The sequence below is a fragment of the Piliocolobus tephrosceles genome, chromosome 15 (assembly GCF_002776525.5).
Source record: "Piliocolobus tephrosceles isolate RC106 chromosome 15, ASM277652v3, whole genome shotgun sequence".
In the NCBI taxonomy this organism is placed as follows: Eukaryota; Metazoa; Chordata; class Mammalia; order Primates; family Cercopithecidae; genus Piliocolobus; species Piliocolobus tephrosceles.
The window spans coordinates 64,917,843-64,932,448 of NC_045448.1; the positions used below are offsets into that span (position 1 = coordinate 64,917,843).

Below are 14,606 nucleotides of genomic sequence, written 5' to 3' on the forward strand. Positions count from 1 at the left end.
GGTCTGCCAGCAGCCTGAACATTTACCCATTTATGGAGGTCAGGGTGTGGGTCCCACTGCAGCCTGCTGCCCCATTTAAACTTTATTTCTGTACGTTGAAGCAAACCATTTTATTCAGAGGCATCCAGAGAGTGGCCTTACTTAACCTTCTTCTGGAGGCGTGTCTATTTGGTGGAGAATGGTGGAGGGGCCTGGAGAGAAGGGAAGGGAGGAGCCAGTAGGGAATTTTCACAGTTTTCCACCAGATGAGGCCAAAGCCCAGGAGTCAGACAAATCCATGATTCTCCTGCCTTTCTGCACAGTTGCCAAATCCCTGCTCTTTGCTCTCATTATTCCTCTGGGGTGGTTTCCAAGCATGGAGAAGTGTAGGCTGAGGAAGTGTCTGTGTTGAGGGAGGGCAGATGCTGTGAGGAGAGAGGTGTTTACACCATGCGTCCTGCCAGGTCTTGGGGTCATAGGGACCGGGCCAGAGCAGGAAGTGTCCTCCGAGCTAGAAGCCCTCCAGTTCAGAGGTTCTTTGTCTCATCAAAACCTCCTGGATATATTGTAGCCTCCTCTGCAATAGCCACTACCCCTAGCAGTGCAGATGGAATACTGTAGCGAAATGAACAAATTTTTTGGAGCCCAGTAACTCTGGGTTCAAATCCCACTTCCACTTATGAGCTGAAAGATCTTGAGTAAGTCCTGTAACCTCCCTAAAGATCGGTTGAGATTACCAATATCCACTGCACTGGCTGTTCTGAGGTTTAAATGAATCATGTTAAACAAATAGCAAATGGTAGCTTGAATAAGTAGGCTGTTAGGGGGCAGCCAGGCAGTCAGTGGCAGGACAAGAAAGGAGGGCTGCTTGTCCTGCAGACAATGGCAAGGAGCAGGAGCGGATTCCACAATGAAACGGCTTGGAGGGCTTTTTGTAAGCGGCCCCTATGCTGGCTCTGGGAGAGCGCTGAGAAACTAGTTTGAAAAGCACAGAAGTCATAAAATAGCACCAGCATTTTTTTTCTAGTGTGAGCAAAAATATTCATGCAGACAAATCCAAGCCAATCTTCTGGGACTAAGACTCTAAATATTACTTGTGAGTCACCCCAGCTTCCTTCCAAGAGAAAGAGTCCCCCATCCCCTCACCCAACACCCCTGTCCGTGACACATTAAGATTGTAGCTTTTCGGCTTCTCCCACCAAACTCTCAGTCCGTCATCGTGGGCATGAGGACAGCCCTGTGTGCAGAAAACGTGTTTCTCCATTTCAGTCTCTCTCTTGGTTAAAGCCAATTTCCAAAAAAACAAAACCATCTCATCAGAGCAAGACCCACGTCAAGCTCCACAGCAGGCACTAGGTGGCGCTAGATCCCATGTTATTAAGGCCACTCCAAAGCTGCACCCTTTTCTGGAAAAATGTTTCTGTTGTGAGATCTTCTCTTTCCCAGAGACCTGAGACCACCTCAGTTTAGACCACAACCTTAAAGCGCCACCAGAAGATCGCATACTATCTCAGGAGCCCCGGTTTTGCTGCTAACCTAGTCCTTTCCAGGATGTGGCCGTAGAAGGAGTTTCTAGACCCGAGGCTGGAGACCCCAAGTCCTTTGCTGAACTGTAAATAATATTAGGAACAAGTAGCCCATTTCAACTTCTGCTCTGCCCTGAGGCGCAGGAAGGAAAACAATTTTTTTCGTTAGGAGGAGGTGAGGAAAAAAAGAGGCAGATCCTAGAAGCTCCTTTGTGAGAGTAGCCAAGCATCTTCCCTGCCCTACCCGGCAGAATGGAGGCCCACCCCGACCTCAGGTCATTTCCTTCCAGGGCCTTCCAGCCCCCTCTCAGGGTGAAACATGATCCTCAGTGCCCCTCTGGAGGTAAGCTGGAGGTTCTTTTTTTCTTCGGGGATCTGAGCTGAGGTTGCCCTGAAATGCCTGTTTAATTTCATTGCTGAGAGTACACCTTCACATTATTTCGAGAGCTCCCTATTGCTGTGACCCCAAAGCACTTATGAACAATAGCAGCAACTGGCAGTTATAAAGCTATTTACAGTTTTCTAAGCGTTCAGAGCACTCTTTATGCCTGAAGAGGCAGGCGAGTTGCATTTTCTGTTTGCAGATACAGTGACTGACACCCCAGGGTCTCATTGGAACTGCTGGCACTGATGTCTCTCGGAAATGATGATGATCATTGTTGCTTATTATAATTTTCACTGTTATGTTCCCTGTGATGGGTAAGAGGCCAAACAGAACACATGCTTAAAGACACAGCTTTTGGTTAGTGGGTTTCCTGTTGGCTGAGTCTATCTGGGCTAATGTGGAGAACCACTGAAAGGAGGTGAATGTCCTGAGCAGACCTTTACCTTCTTGGCCATAGGAGAGTTTACTGCAGCAGGAAGCTGGGCTCCACAGAGTGAAAGGCGGGTGTGTGGGGAAGGATTCCTCACCCCTTCCACCATGTGAAGACCTAGGGAGACAATGGCCATCTATGAACCAGGAGTCAGGCCCTCCCAAGGCCTGATGCTGGCACTTTAATCTTGGACTTCCAGCCTCCAGAACTGTGAGAAATGAGTGCCTGCTGTTTAAGCCCCCCAGTCTGTGCTATTTTTGTTAGAGCAGTCTGAATGGACTAAGACAGAAATTGGCATGCCTCTGTGATGTCGCAGACATTTAAGCCCTCGAAGATCTTATGGTGCAATGTAGTTGAGGCAAGCACAGTATACATAAATAAAAAGAAAATGGATGACTCAGAGAAGTCCTAGCAAGCGTCCAGAAACCCAATATCCTAGCTTGGCTGTGCAGAGGTTCTCTTTAGGGCAAAGAGGAGGGAAGGAGTTGGAAGGGACTGGGCGGAGGTGGGAGGAAAGGCCCTGTAAACGTATTCCTGTTAGGAATACCTGGTGACCTTTGCTGGGCTTTACTTTTTGCATAAGAAGGGGGTTTCCCCAAGCTGACATCCAGGCTCTAGATGTCCAGCTGTGGTGTAATCAAAGGCTTTGGGCACCAAGTGCCTGGCTGATGTTTTGCACCTACCGAATTCTCTTAAGTCCATTGTTGCCAGGCACTGACTGCCTTGAGCGTTGTTGAGATCCCTACAGAGACAGCCTGTCCCATGGCCCATGAAGTCAGAGAGAGGTCATCTAGGAACTGGTGGGCTTCACCTTCTAGCTCACATCCCCACAAGGTTCTGCTTCTCGGCTCCTCAGAGGCTTGGATGAAATTCAGGCCCATCATCTCACTCCATCACAAACTCTCTCCCTTCCCTTCCACCATACTTTGGGAAAGTACTTCTCTTCCATCATATTTGCCTGAAGAGGTTTTCTTTTAAAAATAAACACAATTATTTTTTATAGGAAATGAATGTACATGTAGAAATCCAACAAAAGGATTTATAGTAAAAAATAGGTCTCCCTCCCACTCCTGTTCCCCAGCACCCAGGTTCTTTGCCCAGAGGTACCCTCTGATACTCATTGTTGACAAAAAGAGCCAAACTCTGTAAAATATTTGAAAATATTTATTCTGAGCCAAATATGAGTGACCATGGCCCATGACACAGCCCTCGGGAGGGCCTGAGAACATGTGCCCAAGGTGGGCAGGGCACAGCTTGGTTGTATACATTTAGGGAGATATGAGACTTCAATCAATTACAGTTAAGAAATACATTGGTTTGCTCCAGAAAGGCGGGACAATGTGAGGGTAGGGGAGTGGTAGGGGCTTCTAGCTTATAGGTAGATTTTAAAGTTTTCTGGTTGACAGTTGGTGGGGTTTATCTAAAGACCTGGGATCAATAGAAAGGAAATGTTTAGGTTAAGATAAAGGATTGTGGTGACCAAGTTGTGTTGTTCAGAAGAAGCTCTCAGCAGACTTCAGAGAGAGCAGGTTGTAAAATGTTTCTTATCTCACTTAAAAGGGTGCCTGGCTCTTAGTTGATTATCTCCTGGGTCTGGAAAGAAAGAGGAAAAAGGTGGCGGAAAGGGGATTCTCCATAGAATCTCTGTAGATTCTCTATAGATTTTTCCCACAAGAGACAACCTTGCAGGGCATTTTCAAGATATGGCAAGAAAATATATTTGGGGTTTAAATATTTATATTTCCTTCCTTATTTGTTATGTGATGTTATGCCAGAGCCAGGTTGGAAAGCAGATCACCTTATATGGGGGAGGGGTTAAATAAAAACCCCTCTACACAGTGCATGGTGGCTCATGCCAGTAATCCCAGCACTTTGGGAGGCTGAGGCAGGTGGATCCCTTGAGGTCAGGAGTTCCAGACCAGCCTGGCCAACATGGTGAAACCCTGTCTCTACTAAAAATACAAAAATTAGCCAGGTGTGGTAGTGCACACCTGTAATCCCAGTTACTTGGGAGGCTGAGGCCTGCTGGAACCCAGGAGGTAGAGGTTGTGGTAAGCCGAGATCACAGCACTGCACTCCAGCCTGGGCAACAGAGTGAGACTCCGTCTTAAAAAACAAACAAACAAACAAACAAAAAACCCTCTGATGAGACTTTCTGGTTTGTAGGGTATGACTCCCCTGTCCCTTAGGTAGGAATTTGGGGAAGATAAAAAATCAGAGTTTAGATCTCCCTTTTCTTTCCCTACCCACCCAAGCCTCTTCTGTCCATTCTTTTCTTGTTTCCAGAATTTTGTTTTTTAAGGAAACGGATCCTGTTGCTCCTTAGTGTCCTTAGGACATGCAAAATGCAAACTCCTTAGGCCAGAATACAGGTGCTTTCTGATCAGGCCATGCAGACACCTCCAGCCTCATCGCCCCCAAAGTCAGGCCCAACAACTTTTTAGTGACATGAATCTGTGCTCTTATTTACCACTGTGTATTTTTTTTTCCTGGCCTAGATATATTTTATATTGGGATAAAATATATATAACATAAAATTTGCCATTTTAACCATTTTTAAGTATACAGTTCTGTAGCATTAAGTACGTTCACACTGTTGTACAACTATCACCACCATCCATCTTCAGAACTTTTTCTCCGACTGAAGCTCTGTACCCTCTAACTTTCCATTCCCTTTTCTCCCCAACCCCTGACAACTACCATTCTACTTTCTGTCTTTATTATCTCATTACTCCAGGTGCCTCATGTAAGTGGAATCATAAAATATTTGTCCTTTTGTGATTGACATTACTAAGCATGAAATCCTCAAGGTTCACTCATGTCAGAATTTCCTTCTCTTTTAAGGCTAAATAATATTTCATTGTATGTATATCCTACCCACTGTATAGTTTTAAAAATAATTATTAATATACTTCATACACACACATTTTTGTTCTTTCTGTGTTTCATGTTCACCAATCTCATTCCCCCAGAGATAGTCACTGCTTACTAATTTCTTGTATTTCCTTCCAGATAAGTTTTATGCATATTATAATAAAATATAAATATATCCCGCCTTTTAATCCAAATGATAACATGAAATTTTTACTTTACTTATCTGCTTGTTTAAAATTTAGTAATATAGCCTGGAAACCTTTCTGTAGCAATACATACAGAGTTTTTAAAATTGTTTTTTGTAGCTGTGTATTCAACTGCACGGATATACTCCAATCCAGCAAAATTTTCTGTAAAGGGCCAAATAGTAAATATTTTAGGATTTGTGGGACAGCGAGTGTCTTGGGAAACTGCTTAGTTCTCTGTTAAGGTGCAAAAGAAGTCAGAGACCATGTGTAAACACAGGGGCATGGCTGTGTTCCAGTAGAACTTTATTTATAGACTCTGATTTTAGAATTTTATATAATGTTCATGTGTCACAAAATATAATTCTCTTTGATTTTTTTGAACTGTTTAAACATGTTAAAACTATTTTTCCCTTGAAAGTCCTACAGTAAAAGGCAGAAGGCCAGATTTGGGCCTGATGGTAGTTTGCCAACCTCTGATTTTGTTTAACCAGTTTAATTGTTAATAACCAGTTAGTAACCAGTTAATAACCATTTAAATTGTTTCTAATCGTTTGCTGCCATTTATAATCTTATATATATGGCACTTCATATTCATGCAAATATATGTATCTGTGGAGTAAGCTCTAAAAAGTGAGATGGCTGGGTTAGATGATATATGCATTTGCTATTTTGGTAAATATTGCTAAATCGCCCTCCTAGGGGCTGTACTAGTTGACATACCCACCAGCAATATATGGAAATGTCTATGTATTTTCAAATTTGGGTTTTTGCAAATCTGAGAGATAAAAAAAAAAAAAGGACATGTCAGTACTTTTAATTTGCATTTTTCTTATCATGAAGAGGTTGAACATCTTTTCATATGTTTAACAGTCATTTTTATTTATTTTCATTGTTTTTCTATAAGCCACTTTTTCACAGGCTTTGCTCATGTTTTTATTGGTCTTTTCTTTAGAGGTTTATGTATCTTTATAATTTAAAGAAATTAGCCCTTTGTCTGCTGAGTTGCATGTATCCTTTACAGATTTGTATTTGTTTTTGACTTTGCTTATATACAAGTTTGATTTTTGTTTGTTTCACATGCAAGAGCTTAAAAAGTTTTTTCAACTTTTATTAGTTGACTTAATCAATTTCCTATTTTATAGTTCCTGGTTTGTGAGTCAGGATTAGGAAAGACTTTCTCACTCTAAGATTATGAAAGATTTATCCCACATTTTCTCTTGGTACTTGTGTGGTTTTATTGTTTACCTTTAAATGTTTAATCCATGTGGAATTTATTCTGATATATGGTGTGAGGTATCACTCCAGCTTAATGTTTTTCAAGATGGCTACCCAGGAATTTCAGCACTACATATTGGATTCTCACTGGATTTGAAATGCTCCCTTTATCATATGCTAAATTCCTGTATATATTTATATTCTTAAACTGTTCCATTGGTCTCTCTATCTATTCATGTGCTAGTACTATGAAGTACTAATTGTCAAAGTACTATAATATGTTTTTATGTTTGTTGTTCTAGTCCAGGGTTTCTCAACATCTTGGGCCAGATATAATTATTTGTTATGGGGGACTATCTTGTGCACTGTAGGATGTTTAGCAGCATCCCTGACCTCTACCTATTAGATGCCAGTAGCAGACACTTGCACACACACGCTCATACATGCACACACAAACAACTGTGAAAAGCAAACAAAAAGTCTCCAGTTGCTGCCAAATGTCCCCTGGGGGTCAAAATTACCCAGTTGGTCTAGTCATTCATCACTGTCCTTTTTCACAGCTTCCTGTTTGTTTACTTCAGCCCGTGTGTTTGCACATGTTGTTCCCTGTACCTGGAGTGTCCTCCTCTTACTTTCTCATCGGAGATCAGCTCAGGCACTGTCTCCCAGGAAGCCTTCTCATGTCACCCTGTGTATTAGTTGGTTCTCATGCTGCTATAAGAACATACCCAAGAATGGGCAATTTATTTAAAAAAGAGAATTAATTGACTTACAGTTTCACGTGGCTGGGGAGGCCTCAGGAAACTTATAGTCACGGCAGAAAGGGAAGCAAACATGGCCCTCTTCACATGGTGGCAGGAGAGATAAGTACAATGTGAAGAGGGGAAAAGTCCCTTATAAAACCATCAGATCTCATGAGAACTCACTCAGTATCACAAGAACAGCATGGTGGAAACCATTTCCATGATTCAATTACCTCCCACCAGGTCCCTCCCATGACACGTGGGGATTATGGGAACTACAATTCAAGATGAGATTTGGGTGGGGACACAAAGCCAACCATATCACCCTGCTCCATCGTGTGCCCTGCCCAACCCAGGTGCTAATCCCCCTCATCCTCTATGGAAATGAGCCCTTTGCTTGTCTCTCACCCCTCACCAGGGGTCTCATTCATGTCTTTATCTCCAGCCTCTGGCTGAGCCTGGCACAGGGCAGGCGCTCTGTCAGTATTCTTGGATGACAGGATGAATAAATACTTCTTTGACCCATCTCCCACTAACAGCCAGATGTTCAGTCAAAGAAGACATGGGTAAAGGATGAGATGTTAACTCTTGTCCAGAGTGAAGCCTGGTGCCGAGAAGCAACAGGAAGTGGGGAGAGTCTAGCATGTGTTGAGTGCCTGCTACGTGCCAAGCATGGTAGTAGATGAGATGTCCTCAATCTCCTGTTCCAAATCTCTGCTGTCCACAGCTGTCAGAATGCACTCAGATGCTTAGAAGCAGGAAAGCAAGGAGAGCTGGGGAGTACCAAAGGGCCTCTGTAGCTTCCTGGGAAAGCAGGATAAACAGTGTTGAGAGCATGAGCCCTGGAGTCGGACAGCTTAGGTCAGATCCCTACTCTATCTACTTACCAGGTATTTAACCTCCTTAAGTCTCAGTTTCTTCATTAGTAAAAAGGGGATAATAAGAGTACCCACCTCGGAGGGCTTCTGTAAGAACCTAAAGCATTAATATTCTACTGAAACATAGTAAACATTCAACATATGGCAGGCTCTTAATATTATTTCCTGTCCTCAAACTGCCTGAGGTTTTTTTTTCTAGCTGAGCATTGGTTTAAAAGTCCCTGAGACTATGGTAGACCCAGGGTGGGATTGTTTTTCCAGGGCTCCTTGCAAGGAACTAGAAGAACTCCGGCAGAAGCATCCTCCGGGAGCAGCAGGGCCTCCTTGGGTGGGTTGTTTGTGATCAGACAGGTCCTCCCGGTTCCCTCCACCCTGAGAGCATGGGAGAGAAAAGAGCAAAATGAAGTGATCACCCTGAGGTACAGGCCATACTGAACACTGTGAAACAATGATGGGGTTTGGGGTCCTCTTTGGCACTGATTGAATTTTTTCCTAAGCCCATGGGCTTAGGGGCCAGAAAAGCACCAGGTACTGTGTTCACTACAACCCCTTCAGGGGTGTCTCTACCCCAAGCCTTCACCTGCCCCATACAATCTGCACTTGATGGCCCAAAGCAGCCTTCCTCTGACTGTTCTCATCAAGTGGCTGTAACCAGAGTGCTCACCCGAGGCACACTGGGGGAAATTCAAGCGTCTCCTGCCCTTTTCCTAAAACACTCATGACCATCAAACACTACTTTTCCAGTATGTCTTGTGGAAGGGGGTGTTACTGAGTATTAAGCAAAAAACTTTATTTTTGTATATTCAGACTTACAGAATAAGTTTAGGAAATACTAAGTTAAAAGGGTTAAAGTGTTGGTTTTTCAACTGCAGGACTTCTCAGACTCTTTGAGATGCTGATGTACACAAGGGGTATGGGCTGCATGTTTCTATCTGCTAAGTTGACAGAGAACCCTAGATAGAGCATCTCACAAGACCAGTGGTCGGTGGAACCCAGCTTAGAAAACACTGCCCCAAAGAAGTCTCCTGAGAAAAATGTATTGCTGTTGATCTTTCAGCCTTTGTCACCACTGTCCTTCCCCTAAAGGGCTTGCCTTCAGTCTCTCTACCCATCCTGGTTCCCCCAGTGCTTTGGATCCAGGACAGACACACTCTGCTCCTAGTAAGCATTTCATAGTCAGCCCCAGCCCAGACCTCTCCTTATCATTCTTTCATTCATCACATATTTTTTGAGCACTTACTTTCTTCCAGGCACTGTGCTAGGAGATATAGTGGCAACCAAGGAACATCCCAGTAGGAAACAGACAGGTAAGTAGATGGGTTTAGTAGAGTGTGAGAAGTACAACACTAACACCCAAGGACAGTTCCAGATTGAGTCTTGGACAGTCGGAAAGGGGAAATAAATGGCATCTTTTTCATTTCCACACTTAGCGATTTTTCTGTATTGGTTTGTGATTTATTCATTTAATCCCCAAGCATTTATTGTGCTCTGGGCACCGTGCAGAGATAGTAATCAGATTTGACTTGGGGATGATAAGAAATCACTGAAGGGATTTTAAGCAGAGAAAAGACATGATCTATTTACATTGATAGATGTCACTTGGATTGTAGGAAAAGTGGACTGGCCGGGGCAAGGCTTGAGTCAGGAAGCCAGCTGGGAGACCACTGCATGAACCCAGATGAAAATGAGGACCTGGGCTAGGGAAGTAGCAGGAAAAATGGATTTTGACAGATATCTAGGACAGAGCCAACAGGAATTGGACAGCAATGGGATGTGGGGCAGTGGGAGGGAAGAGTTTAGGATGATGTCCTTTCCCCCATCCTCCTTACGTCCCACCCCCACTCCTGTTTCTGGTGAAATATTCAAACCGGAGTGAGGGTGGGACATAAGGAGGATAGGGGACACAGGAGGAAGGGCAGGTTACAGGGATCAGCATACGAGGGGAAGATAATGTGTTCAATTTTAGACATGCTGAGCTCATGATTCCAATTCATTTAGACATTCCAGTGGAGGTACCTGGCAGGCTGATTTTTCTCATGAGAGAAATCATGTCTGGAAATACAGATCTGAGAAGCAGCAGCAATGTATGGGTGGCCACCAAAGCCGTGGACTCAGTCAGCACCATTAAGCCAGAGTGGTGGGCAAGATGGGTGACAAGGACTCCCCTGCATCAGGTGGGTGACAAAAGAAGAATCAGTGTTGCAGCATGGGAAGGACTGCCCAGAGAGAAAGGCAGTGAACCAGGAGAGGATCTGGAAAAAGGACACTTGGCAATGAGAGCTTGGAGCAGGCCTCTGTATCAGGGGAGGGGTGGCTTTGACTGGCAGATACACCTGTCTAGTCCCAGTGGAGGGTATGAAAACTTGAGGGAAAGAGAGGGGCAGCAGGATGTCCCTCTTTTTCTAAAACAGACTTTCTCTTAGGCTTAGCCTTCTAACTGATCTGCCCCACTATCCTCAACCCACTCTCCACTTCATAGCCAGATAGGTGTTTTCAAAACACATCTCTGATCATGTCACCCCCTCTTCTCCAGCTCTATTAAAAACCTTTTGATATTTCTATGGCTCTTAGCATGTGGACCAAACTCCTACCTGACCTGGACTCTACTTCCTTCTCCAGGTGCACCTTGTGCCAGACTCTCTTGCTCTCTCCCCTGCAGCCACCTGGCCTCCATTCAGCCTCACAGACTCATTGCATGGGTCTTGCATTGTTGCTCTCAGAGCAATGTCCACCCTTCCCGTCCCCCAGTTCCCCTTTCTGCTCTGTGTCACTGGAGGCTGTTCCAGGCTCCAGAGCCAACTGCCTTCCAGTGAAGTTCAGCCAGTGGGGAGTGGGGGAGGGCAAAAGATATTGGCGGTGAAAGGAAGGGAGAAGCCAGAGTATTTCTCCTCCTGCTTCTCTTCCTCAGGAGTCTCTTCTGTGGCTGCAGGTCCCACTACACAACCATCTCTCTGTGATCCCTGCTACCCATCTTGGCAGGCCCCTCTTAGTTCCAGCTTATCTTGTCTTAGGCTCCAGAAACTGTTTCTTTCCTTGTTTTCCAGCTTCCAGGGTGGTGCTATGGTTTGAATTGTGTCTCCCCTGCAAGTTCATGTGTTGAAGTTCTAACCCCCAGTACTTTAGAGCGTGATTATTTAGGGTAATGGTCTTTATAGAGGTAGCCAAATTAAAGCAAGGTCATTAGGGTAGACCCTAATCCAATATGAATGGTGTCCTTATTAAAAGGGGAAGTTTGGACAGAGATAGACACACATAGAGGGAAGACGATGTGAAGAGACATAGATGAAAATGGTCATCTGCAAGTCAAGAAAAGAGGCCTAGAACAGATCCTTCCCTCACTGACCTCAAAAGGAGCTACCCCTGCTGACGCCTTCATTTTGGACTTCCAGCCTTCAGAACTCTGAGACAATAACTTTCTGCATGAAGCCACCCAGTCTGTGGCACTTTGTTACTGCAGCCCTAGCAGACAAATACAGTAGTCCCAGCTTCCTGGAGTTGCTACTCTCAGGGTTCCCCTGGGAGCTCTTTCAACTCCTCTGACTCCCCGTATGAAATTCCCTCTATCAAATCAGCTAGAGTAGGTTTTTCTTTCCTGGCTGGTTCCTGACTAATATGCCTACCATGATCCTTTCTGCCACAGAGGACATAGTGTTTCCTCTGCCTGGTATTTCCCCCCCCTCATCTTTACCTAATGAACTCATCTAGGTCATGGGTAAATGTCACTTCCTCAAGAAGGCCTACCCCTGAATAGTTATTACCAGCTCTTATGGCTCCAAGCACCACCACTCACACAGTTTTGATTTTATATCTGTGTGCGATTATTAGTTAATGTTTTCTCCCCAGTCCTTGAGGAAAGGTGGTCTTTTTTTTTCTTATCACTTATCCCCAGAGCCTAGCATGATGCCTATAGTAAATATTTAATACACAGTCATGTGTCGCTTAACAACAGGAATACATACTGAAGAACGTGGTGTTAGGCAGTTTTGTTATGAGAACATCAGAGTATACTTACACAAACCTACGTGGTGTAGCCTACTACACACCTAGATTATCTGGTCTAGCCTACTGTTCCTAGGCTATAAACACCTACAGTATGTTACTGTACTGAATACTTGGGCAATTGTAACATAATAGTATTTGTGCATCTAAGCACATCTAAACATGGAAAAGATACATAAAAATATGATACTATAATCTTATGAAATCACCATTGTATATGTGGTTCCTCATTCACTGAAACATTGTTATGTGGCTCCTGACTATATATGTATTGAGTGAACAGAGGACAAGTGGTATAATTTTGTAGATAATGCTAGTATTTATGTGCCAGTAAAGTTCTAAGCATCTTACAAATATTACATTTAATCCTTTAATCCTCATAACAATTTATAGAATAAGCAATATTACCTCTGTTTTACACATGAGTAAATTCACTTATGATCTCATAGCTAGTAATAATTTGAACCCAGGGACTCCAGCACCAAAGCCTGAACTCTTAATCACTTTGTATTCTGGCTTGTGCTGTTCTCCCATGTTTTAGCAAGTCCACAAATTTTGTTTGGTGCTAGCTTGCCATTATATCATGCCTTGTACCTCTTATTTGCAATGAATTGTATTTAACTTGACATGATATTACAAAACTTCCTACACAGAATGTTTTATATGCCAAATAGCACCCCAATAATATGCACCTTGAGTTTTAGCAAAAATTTGGTGACAAACCTATGAATACACAGTCCCAGGATGGTGAGGTTCCTGGGTACCTCACCATCTTTTGTGGTTCTGTGAACTCTTCCCACCTCTCTATAAATCATCCCCTCATTAAAATCCCTTCAGCTAAACCCTTTGGGTATGCCATCTTCCTTCTGAGATTCTGGTTGATACCCTGGAGCTCCCTGGGGGCTTACCCTGGCTTTCTTATTGTTTATGGCACGTGACGTTACCATGTGACTGCAGTAGCCACAGCTGCCTCTCCTGTGTCCTGCAGCTATTGACACCACCTTATGTGTGGAGAATGCCCTGTGTGCTCAGAACACCCCAGGTACTATGGGGAGATGACCTGGACCAAGACTCTTCATATTTCGTGAGCATTACCGCTCAGAGGAAATTTACACTGGCTTATTTGTGGTTTAAGAATGATCCGGCTGGGCATGGTGGCTCATGCCTGTAATCCCAGCACTTTGGGAGGCTAAGGTGGGTGGATCATTTGAGGTCAGGAGTTCGAGACCAGCCTGGCCAACATGGTGAAACCCCCACCTCTACTTCAAAAAAAAAAAAAAAAAAACAACAACAACAAAAATTAGACAGATGTAGTGGCAGGTGCCTAGAGTCCTAGCTACTTGGGAGGCTGAGGCAGGAGAATCACTTGAACTCTGGAGGCAAAGGTTGCAGTAAGCCAAGATTGCGCCATTGCACTCCAACTTGAGTGACAGAGGGAGACCTCATTTAAAACAAAATAAAAAGAATGATCATATATCTTCTTCAGGTTTCAGACAAAATAGCAGTTTCTCGAGGGCACAGCCAGCCCATGTCCTGTTTTAGTGCATATGGAAGACCACGACGGCCATAGCTTTTCCTCGCTCAGCTCACTTGCCCGTCTTCCTTCACATGTTAACAGCTGCCCACTGTTCCGGTGAGGGATTTTTCCTGCTCTATTCCATGTTGTGGAGTGAGGCACAGTGGCATTCCTCTTGGCTACTGAGATTGGGTCAGGGATGTGACCTGCCAGATGTAACGGGATGACTTTTCCTCATGAGGTCAACCTGCTGGGAAGATGGGAGTCTGGGGATAACCATCTCGTCTGTTGGAAGCATGAAGTTGAGGCATGCAAAGTCAATAAACTGAGGAGATAGAACCTAGCAGCATCATTCAAGACCTGGATCCTGCCATCCCTGGAGCCAGTGAATACCCTGTATTCCACAATCATGCAACCCAGTAAAGTCCTCTTTTGTAGCTGTAGCATGTTTGAGGTTGGTTCCTTCACTCATATCCAGAACATTCCCACTGATAGAGTTGTGGAAACTTCTTGCTATCTTCAGTGCACCTTGTAGTCTCTCTTCTACAGCTTTGTTTATACAACTGTGTTTTAAGCTCACTCCCTTATTATACATTGTCTTGTTCAATCACCTGTATCACGACATTTAATATCTGGGTCGATTTTTAGCCTGTTGTCTCTCAGCCCCACACTCATCACTCTGACTCTGGGCTGTAAGGCTGAAAACTACATTTCCCAGGCTCCCTTGCCAGCTGGCTTCCAGTAAGAGGCTCTGGCAGAGAAATGGAAAAGGAAGAGAAGCCACTGTTCTCTTTCCCCATCCCTGCTTTGGGGGCACCTCTGAACATTTCTGAAACCCCTTGATGACCCCAGCTTCAGCCAAAGCAGCCTCTG

The 14,606-nt window shown here is 44.2% G+C and overlaps 1 long non-coding RNA gene across 1 annotated transcript; it reads right to left on the minus strand.

Annotated features, from left to right (window-relative positions):
- Positions 1-8,306: 8,306 nt before the first annotated feature.
- Positions 8,307-10,922, minus strand: LOC111550538. The gene is made up of 2 exons (XR_002734083.1): positions 10,810-10,922; positions 8,307-8,590 (listed from the first exon to the last, which is right to left on the minus strand). It is a non-coding gene; the product is annotated as an uncharacterized LOC111550538 (long non-coding RNA).
- Between the last annotated feature and the right edge of the window lie 3,684 nt (positions 10,923-14,606).